The 9468-nt window shown below is 32.8% G+C and overlaps 1 pseudogene; it reads left to right on the top strand.

Moving 5' to 3' along the window:
* Positions 1-2862: 2862 nt before the first annotated feature.
* LOC120610798 (olfactory receptor 5D16-like) lies at positions 2863-3885 on the top strand (annotated as a pseudogene).
* Positions 3886-9468: the final 5583 nt, after the last annotated feature.

The following is a 9468-nucleotide window of genomic DNA, read 5'->3' as shown; positions in this document are numbered from 1 at the left end:
CCCAGGTAGTGAAAACCAGTTCTCATCATCACCTCAATTAGCCCTACATATATTGTGCATGACAGTTTCACCAAAACAATAATACTTAAGGGCTAGTTATGATTAGTGGAACTCCACTGTTTATATTATAGGCTTTACATTTTTTTCCTCACAGCATAAAATTAATGACTCCTATACCTGCAAAATCTGAGAGAAAATCTTGTTAAAATTTATATCCAGTGAAAATATTCAAATCTAAATCAAGACTGAAAATTTGGTCAGACAACTTTAGTTTACTTATTTCCAAAGGCGAGAATTCCACTTTAATCCACTGTGAAAGTTCTAACTATTGAAAAAAAAAAATCCATATTATGGTGAGCTTCAATCTGAATTTATTTTTCCTCTTTATTTGCAGTGTGATCCTTCTACCTACATGCACACTTTGTCAGTTGGGACAGTTTAGTGACAGAACTGGTGAACTGCAAGTTAACTCTTTAAACAAAACCAAAAGTCATTTCAGCATAATGGGGCCATATTGAGAGTTTAACAAATTTTTTACTTACTATGGTAATAATGATGGCAATAAAATAATTTGAGAAATGTTTTAAATTTTTTCTGACTATGTTTTCTTTGCAAATTTCCATTTCAAAAATTTATTTATTTAGCATTTTTCCCACGCGGTACTCAAAATATCCATTCTTGTTACTCTTTTTTACTCTTTAGAAAGGCGATTAATAACCTAACACTAATTGGGTGATCTGTTAGGAATTGTGGATAGAGGGGTCCAAGCCTCTTAGGTTGTTGTAAACAGAGACCATTATCCCCAGTAACAACATTGCTTTTGTAGAAAATCACTTAGAATGTCTGCATAATCCCCAGGACTTGCATTCTTCTTAAGTGTGATGCAAAATGTCCCTGCAAGTATCCAGGAAAGTTGGAGGGCAAGGGAGGGTAAAGGAGACCTTTCTTATAAAAGTAAGCTAATTATACTCCCTGTATATACAAGTGTTCTAGAAAAGCACAGTTGTTAGGAGTACGGATATAGCTAGAATTTAGCTTTTAACATTATATCAGCTGGTACATAGCAGGTATGATATTGGCTGGTTATTTTAGATTTGAATTTATAAAGTTGGCACTGCAGATCATATTGCTTTACCGCATCTGATTTTATATTATCTGATATTAGAAAAATGTCAAAGATTTTGTAGGCAACTGATCAGATATCCCCCATGTATGGTTTATTAAGGGAAGATTATATATAATATATATATATATATATATATATATATTATATATAATCTAATAGTCTCTGTTATTTACATTAAAAATCAAAAATGCCAAAGTAGTCTATTTGAGGTAAAATTTGGCTATTTATAGTAGTATTTTTGCTCTCATTGAGAACTTTTAAATAAAAAGAAATGCAAATTACAGATATCACACAAAATAAAAACCCTCAACTTCCATACTTAACCAGGAAACTAAATTAAACGCCCCCCTTGCTATCTACATTAACATGACTTTGCTTTTCCTCTGTTTCCATTAAGATGACTGAACCCGCTCTCCCAGGGAAATATTTTCATTGCTCCTTACAAAAATTTCTAAACAATCCATGGATTATTCAACAGAAAACATCAACCTACAGTTTACTTCCTAATTTTTTTTTAATCTCTCACCACAAAATCCTTTTAGTACTGTTGTCTCTTGATCTCTAGTTAATCCTAATCACACCCTTGCTTTGAAAGAAGCAACTTAAACCAAACTTCCAATTTTTACATTCTTTACTTGCCTTCCCATCTCCCTAGAAACAGCCAAAGCTCTGTGAGTTGGTGTTCTCCCTTACTAACGTAAGCAATATACTCAGCTTTGTCTTATCAACTGGTTATGTCGGTGATATTTGGAGAATAGTCTTTTTCACCATATTTATAAACTCGTTAATATGGACTAAACTGGGTATAATTCAAGAAGGCATATACCTATTTATATGGGAGCTAAATACCTGAATGTATAAAAAGGTTTATTACTTTCTGGGGACAGAAGGGTGGCTTACAAAGAAGCACCCAAATGGCTTTAGAGCAAAAGAAAGAGACTGGCTTCTGGTTTTCATAGGAGTTAGAGGGCAGAGCTGGAATGAAGGTTACCATGTACATTAGTTTCCCATGGCTGCTGTAAGAAATGAGCAGAAACTTAATGGCTTACAAAAACAGAGATTTTTATTCCCCTATGGATCTGGAGGCTGGAAGTGGAAAATCAGTTTTATTGGGCTGCAGTCAAGTTTCTGATAGGGCTGTGTTGTTTTCAGAGGCTCCAGGAAAAGATTTGTTTATTGCTTCTTCCAGCTTCTTCTGACCACTGATAAAAGTGCTAGACTCATATTTAAAATATGGACATAAATAAGAACGTATTCTATTTTTTATTTATGTCACAACATATGCAGATATGATTTTACAGAAATTAACTCTAATTATAGAAGTTATTTCACATGCTTCCACTTGTCATGAGTAATTATAGCACCAATAATATATTATTTCACTTTTCTAAAGTTTTCCTTGCAGAATTTAAGAATTCAATGAGATTAGAATGTCTTCCATGAGGATTTGGTTACATACTACCATCTAATCACTCAAGTTCATAACTAGTACATTTGTAGGTTTTAAAATGATATTTAAGAACAAGAACAGAATTTCTAAATTTTTGAGAAAGTAACATTAACTATTAAACATTGTATGCAACTTTAGATATTCCTGGATCCTTAACACCTATCGAGATTTAACCCAGATTATTTTGTTTTACCTCTCACTCTACACAGGAAAGAATTAGGCATGCTTCATGCATCAATCATTCTCCATAATATATAATTTGCAGGTCTGATTTTCAGATCCTACCATGAAGAAATATGTTTCTGGAAGGAGAAATACAACTGCTGGAGCCATATTCACCTTGTTGGGCTTCTCAGATTACCCGGATCCACAGGTTCCCCTCTTCCTGGTGTATCAAGCCATCTACAGCTTCAGAGTGGTAGGAAATCTTGGAATGATTGTGATCATCAAAATTAACCCCAAACTACACACCCCCATGGACTTTGTTCAAAGCCATCTCTCATTTGTGGATTTCTGCTATTCCTCCATCATTGCTCCCAAGATGCTGGTGAACGTACTCATAGAAGACAGAACTATTTCATTTTTAGGTTGTATGATGCAATTCTTTTTCTTTTGTACCTTTGTGAAGACTGAATTAATTCTATTTGCTGTGATGGCCTATGGCTGCTTTTTGGCCATTTACAACCCTCTGCTCTACACAGTCACCATGTCCCAAAGACTCTGTGCTCCGCTGGTGGTTGTATCCTATGCGTGAGGAGTTCCATGTTCCTTGGTACTTGCATGTTCTGCTATCAAACTATCTTTTTGGGGTTTCAATACATTTCTGTTGTGAGTTGTCCTCCCTGATTTCCCTCTCCTGCTCTGATTCTTATATTTGCCAGTTGCTTCTTTTCACTGTTGCCACCTTTAATGAGGTAAGTACACTGCACGTCATTCTCACATCTTATTTGTTCATTGTTGTTACCATCCTGAAGATGCATTCAGCCGGTGGGCACCACAAAGTCTTCTCCACCTGTGCCTCACACCTAGCGGACATCACCATCTTCCACGGCACATCCTCTTCCTCTACTGTGTACCCAACTCTAAAAACTCCAGACACACTGTCAAAGAGGCGTCTGTGTTTTACACAGAGGTGATTCCCATGTTGAATCCTCTGATCTACAGTCTAAGAAATCAAGATGTCAAGGATACAGTCAACAAAGTAATAAAAACCAAATATTTTCATAGTGATTCATCTACTATAGTTACTTCTGTTTTTATGAAACACTTTTCTGATGTTTTAATGCACAGTGTATCAAGAGTCATTTAAAAAATCCCTTTAGATTTTAAAAAAGAAAACACATATTTAGAATGGAAAAAATATGAATTTTAGGTCAGCCAGAATATACTTAGCTCTGATTGTATAAACTAGAGAAGACTGATTGTCCTCACTCAGTCTTTATCTACAAAAAAAATATTATATTTAGATTTAATTCATAAATAATGTGTGAAACCAAAGAAAATATATCTGACATAGTGCATATATTCAGTAAATTCTAGTTCTGTTATCTTTTGTTCCCTGGTAGTTGATAGCTTGTAGGTGTAAATAAGTAATTGAGTTTGTTTAAATAGATGATAGCAAAATATATAATCTTAATCTTATCTTTGGTAACTCTTATTGCTCCTATAGAGAATGATTAATATTAGTGTTATTCAATATTTTAAATTTCACGTGCCTCTGAAATTCACTAAAAATGTATACATCTATGCAATTTATTATTAACTTCAAAAACAATACATCATCAACTTAATGGAGGAAAAGAAACTTACAATTTAGTTCATGTCATTCTTATTTTATGTTCCCAATAATCAATTTGAAATACGTAAAACACCAGATTTTGTATCATTTCTTTATTCTTTAATTTCTATTGAAATTCAATTACTTTCCTGAATTGTACACTAGCATAACGTTTTGCAACAAAAATATATGTAAATTTTATTTCCTGTGTTAATAAAGTTCTATGTAACCTTTGTCTACATTGAATTATCATTGTAATTATCATTACTTTACTCCTATGCAATAATTAAATATAGTACACAAATTGAAAAATTTTCAAAGAGGAACTGCAATGTCTTTCAAAATGCATGTCTTAATGATGTTGATAGGGATGAATTTTATATACTTTAATTTCAATTAATAAAATTATCTATGGATAAATGTTTTTATTGCTAGAATGATACAGATTTCAGCACACATATTTGGTCATATAACGAAAAGAAGAATGGGACACAGTGTGATTTTTTTTAGCATGACATACATTTATTTCAAAAACCTTAAGAGCCATTATAGTTAATGATTACTTTGATAATTCCCTCAATATCGTTATATCTATTTTATTTGTTGATTTAGATGTATTTGGCAATCTTGTTTTGAAATAGATTTGTTGTGCAGTCATTGGAGAAATTCACTTTCTTAGTTTCCGATAAGTTTATAAAAAAGTTTAGGTATGAATTTTTAAGTGAGAATTTCATAATGCGTTATAATACATATTATAATTTCACTTAGTTGAATGTTCTTTAAATCAATATTTTCACTCCTCTGGCCTAAGGAGGTAGCAAACTAGAACGAGATTGGCTCCTAATATTACAGCACAAAAGATTAGATATTCTGCAAATTAAAACATTTGTGGAACCTACTGGGTAGCTGACATCACTGGGCAATCGACAGAAACAGGCATGGTGTTACCAGTAATAGCATTCCACTGCTAGCGCAGTGGGAGAATCAAGTGAGAGGTCCTCTTTCTAGGTTACATGTACAAAGGGAAGATTTAAAGCTTAAGGTGGATTAGACATTGAAAATATCTGGCAAGTCAACCACCATCCTAAATATAAGGTAATGCTAGAGAAACGTGAATTCTGCAGTGCACTGAATAGCCATAGTAGCAACAAAAATGAAGGTCAGTTCAAGTTCCATATTTAATATCAAGCAAAAGGAGTGCATTAATTTCCAGGCAAGATACCATTTCCTTCAGTCTCTACTGTTCAACAAATGATATCCATTCTTAAGCAAAAATTATATGGGTTAAAAAGGTCAAGAGAAGAAGTACAAATTAGTAGTTACAAAACAGCCATGGAGATTTAGAGAATAGCACACAGTATATAGTCAATATTATTGTAATGATTGTGTGTACAACTAGAATAATCATGAGGATCACTTAATAAATTACATAAATGTCTAAGCAAAATAAAAAAAGGAAAAAAATTATATGGCATACAAAGAAACAGAAGAAAAATCTACTATAAAAAGATAATGATATAAACAGAACTAGACCCAAATATGTCCTAGACATAGAAATAGCAGACAGGAAACCTAAAATTTATATGATTCCTACGTGTTATAGGGATCAAGGTAGACAGCGTGAGGGATTTCAGCAAACTCACTGAACCTGAATGAAATAAAAGTGCTGGAAAAACAATAGAGAAAAGAATGTTTTTAAGAGGCAAATGGAAGGTTCATCACAGATGTGAATTAGCAAGAATAAAAAATAGTAAAATTAAATATAGGTCCATAGAAAATACCAAAATTTTACAAAGATTAAAAAAAAAAGACAGTAAATAAAACCAAAGAATATACCTAAGAGCTGGATAACAATATCAAATAGTAAAAGTAGCTGTCATTTGAATCTCACAAATAAAAGAGAATTAGCTCAGGGTAGAGGAAATACATGTAAATATATTGGCTATAAATATTCTGAAATTAATGGAAGACACAAAATGCAGATCCAAGAAGCTCAGAGAACACATAGTAGAATGAAATCACACACACGCACACACCCATTCTACGATTGACCTTGAACAGTATAGAGGTTAGGGGCTTGACACCCATTCAGTCAAAAATTGCATATAACTTTTGACTACCCAAAACTTAACTACAATTGGTAACTGCTAATTTCAGGTCCCCCATGGGTACCAAAATCCGCAGATGATCAAGTCCCCTATATAACATGGCACAGATGAATGCAGAGAGTCAGCCCTCCACATCCACTTCCAACTGAGGTTTAAAAACAGTACAGGTATTCATTGAAAAAAAAAATCTATTTATAAGTTTACCTGTGCAGTTCAAATCCATGTTCTTCAAAGATCAACTGAATATTGAGTAGGCCCTTCCAACTTCAACACTATAAACTTTCTGTATTGGACAATTTTTCTCGTGGGCCACTAGCCTGTGCATTACGGGCTGTTTAGCTGTATCCATGGTCTCTACACACTAGATGCCAGGAGTATTACCTGTAGTTGTGAAATCAAAAATGTTCCATGCATTGTGCCTTTTTAAATGTCCCCTGTGTGTTTTTTTGGGGGGAGGGTGGTGGGTGGAATTAGGTATGAAACCAACTCTACATTAGAACAACTGATGTATAAGAAAAAAGGTAAGCACAAGTCTGATAAAGGATTTGTATCCAGAATAAATACAGACAGAACTCCCAAAATTAAATAATACACTTTTAAAGAAGCCGAAGATCAAAGAAGAAAGCACAAGAGAAATTATAAAATATTTTGAACTGAATAAAAATAAAAACACAATCAAAAACAGTTTAAAAGATGCTTCTAAGGTGCTCAGAGGGAAATTTAGAGATTTAAAAGAAAAGGAAAAAAAAAAAGAAAAAGCTCAAAGCTAGAACCTTAACTTCCACATTTAGAAACTACTAAATAAATGATGAACTCAAAGCAAACAAAAAAATAAAAAAACAATAAAAAGTAACTCTAAAATAAAGACTAGAGTATAACTTAATAATACAGTAATGAAAAACGATACAGCAAATTAATGCATTTGAATTTTGGAAAGATCCATAAAAGACATAATTTGATCTAGAATTTAAGGCATATTTGAGTTATTTCATTACAATGATATGAGCTCTGACCCACATATATGATACTAGGATGAAATGTTATATGGCATCACAGAATCAGGAAGGATGCATGCTTGATTTTAAACAACTCTTTCACAGATTGAAGTATTTAAAAAATGTTCCTGATGATATTCCACAGACAATTATTATCTGTGTTTTCTTCCTTTGTAGTATTAGTTTAATTTAACTTGTTTTTAATTATTAGGGTTTAATGATTGATTTGGAACTTGAGAGACCCATTCCCCTGGGGCTTAAATTACAGTATAAGTCTCTAACGGTACTGGTCCCAATGTTTTCAGCACATGGGAGGAAACGTCTGTGCTTCAGGTTTGTTAGCTAGAATCAGGCTCTCGTACTTGAAAAGGAAATGGATATCTTTGCCCAGCAAACAATAATTGAAAAGATATAGCTAATTCATCTCTCTTTTATTAGAGAACATTTTAACCAAAACCAGATTCCCATGTACTTACTGTTTTAAATTTGTTGTCTTTAATATTGAGAGACAGTTTTGATAAAATCAAAACAATTTCCTCTGCAACATCAAACTATGATATATATGAAAGAATATAAACAAATGACAGCCCAATCCTCTGTCTCTGTCTCTGTCTCTGTCTCTGTCTCTTTCTCTGTTTTTGTCTCTGTCTCTGTCTCTCTGTCTTTCTCTCTCCCACTCTCTCTTTCTTTCTCCACTATAATTTTGTCATGGGATCTGAAAATTATGACCGTGGAAGTGTTCCTTAATTGTCACCCTAATTCTGAGGGTTGGATTATATGCCTGAGATATGGTGACAGAGAGAATGGAGAGTCAGGACATGTGAATTCTTTCTGCTCAGTAGAGGAAGTGAACGTTTTTAAGATTTGTTTTGGTTTCATCATAAATTGATTTCTTGTTATTAGCCTAGAACTTTAGAAAGATAATTTTCCAAGTTGATTTTCCTGTTTTAACTTCGAAGTGGACAAATAATTCAGGTTTTTTTTTATTTTTCCTAGTCAGGTAATGAGTAAATCATGACCTCAGGAAGATGATTTTTTTCCACTTCTTTAAAATTGGCTCAATACATGGAGAAAATACCAGCTTACATTTCCAGTCTAAAATCTCATTGCTATATATATTGTGTCACGTCATGCGTATACTCTTCCTGTCTAGGAGACTGGGCAGAGAATAAAATTTCTCAACCTCCATATGCTTTTTCTTTAGGAACAGGCCTGAATGGCAAATCTCACTTGTATACAACATACAATGTAACCACCGCCCCCAAACAACTACCCGAGAAAACCTGGAAAAGTTTTCACTTACCTCGTTTTCAATATGGATAAAAGATTTATCTTTCTAGAGCTGTATCCAAACATAGTGATAAAATGATATTTCTGTCATCTGTATTTACCCTCAACATTTTATTTAAACATACATATACACACCAGGGGTACTAGGTATTTTTTTAAAAAATAACCTTCTTCGAAACGTCATTTAAATAACGTGATAACTTTCTACTTTAGATACGATATATAGTTAACGATAGCTCTATTTTTGACATTTAATTTTTCCAATTGTAAATATGGTAAACAATGTAGCTTTAGATATAGTTTTCACAATTTGTAAATGTAATTCAACATTTCTTATAACAGCTTCCTAAGAATAAAATCTCTCATGAAAAGTATCAGATAGCTTTCATTGTTATCAGTGTTAAGACTTTGGCTATATGTTGCCTAATTGCACTCCAAAAAGGTTTATACAAGATTTATATCTTTCTGAATCATTATTGATATTGGTCACTATCATTATAACTAATTAAATCACTTTGTTAATTTAATGAGTGAAAGTATGATAAAATTGAGAATATATTTTAAATATCTTTTTTTTTTATTCTACCTAATTCCAAATTGAAGGAGTCCTTATGAGCCACCGATTTCAAAGAAATTTGTCACACTCCCTAACAAGAGAATTTGTACATGACTTCACATGTTGCAAATTTATGCTATCAATAGAACTAAAAATAAATTAGTGT

Source organism: Pteropus medius, unplaced genomic scaffold (genome assembly GCF_902729225.1).
Source record: "Pteropus medius unplaced genomic scaffold, Ma_sr-lr_union100, whole genome shotgun sequence".
Lineage (NCBI taxonomy): Eukaryota > Metazoa > Chordata > Mammalia > Chiroptera > Pteropodidae > Pteropus > Pteropus medius.
This window is presented reverse-complemented; position numbering and strand designations above follow the sequence as displayed.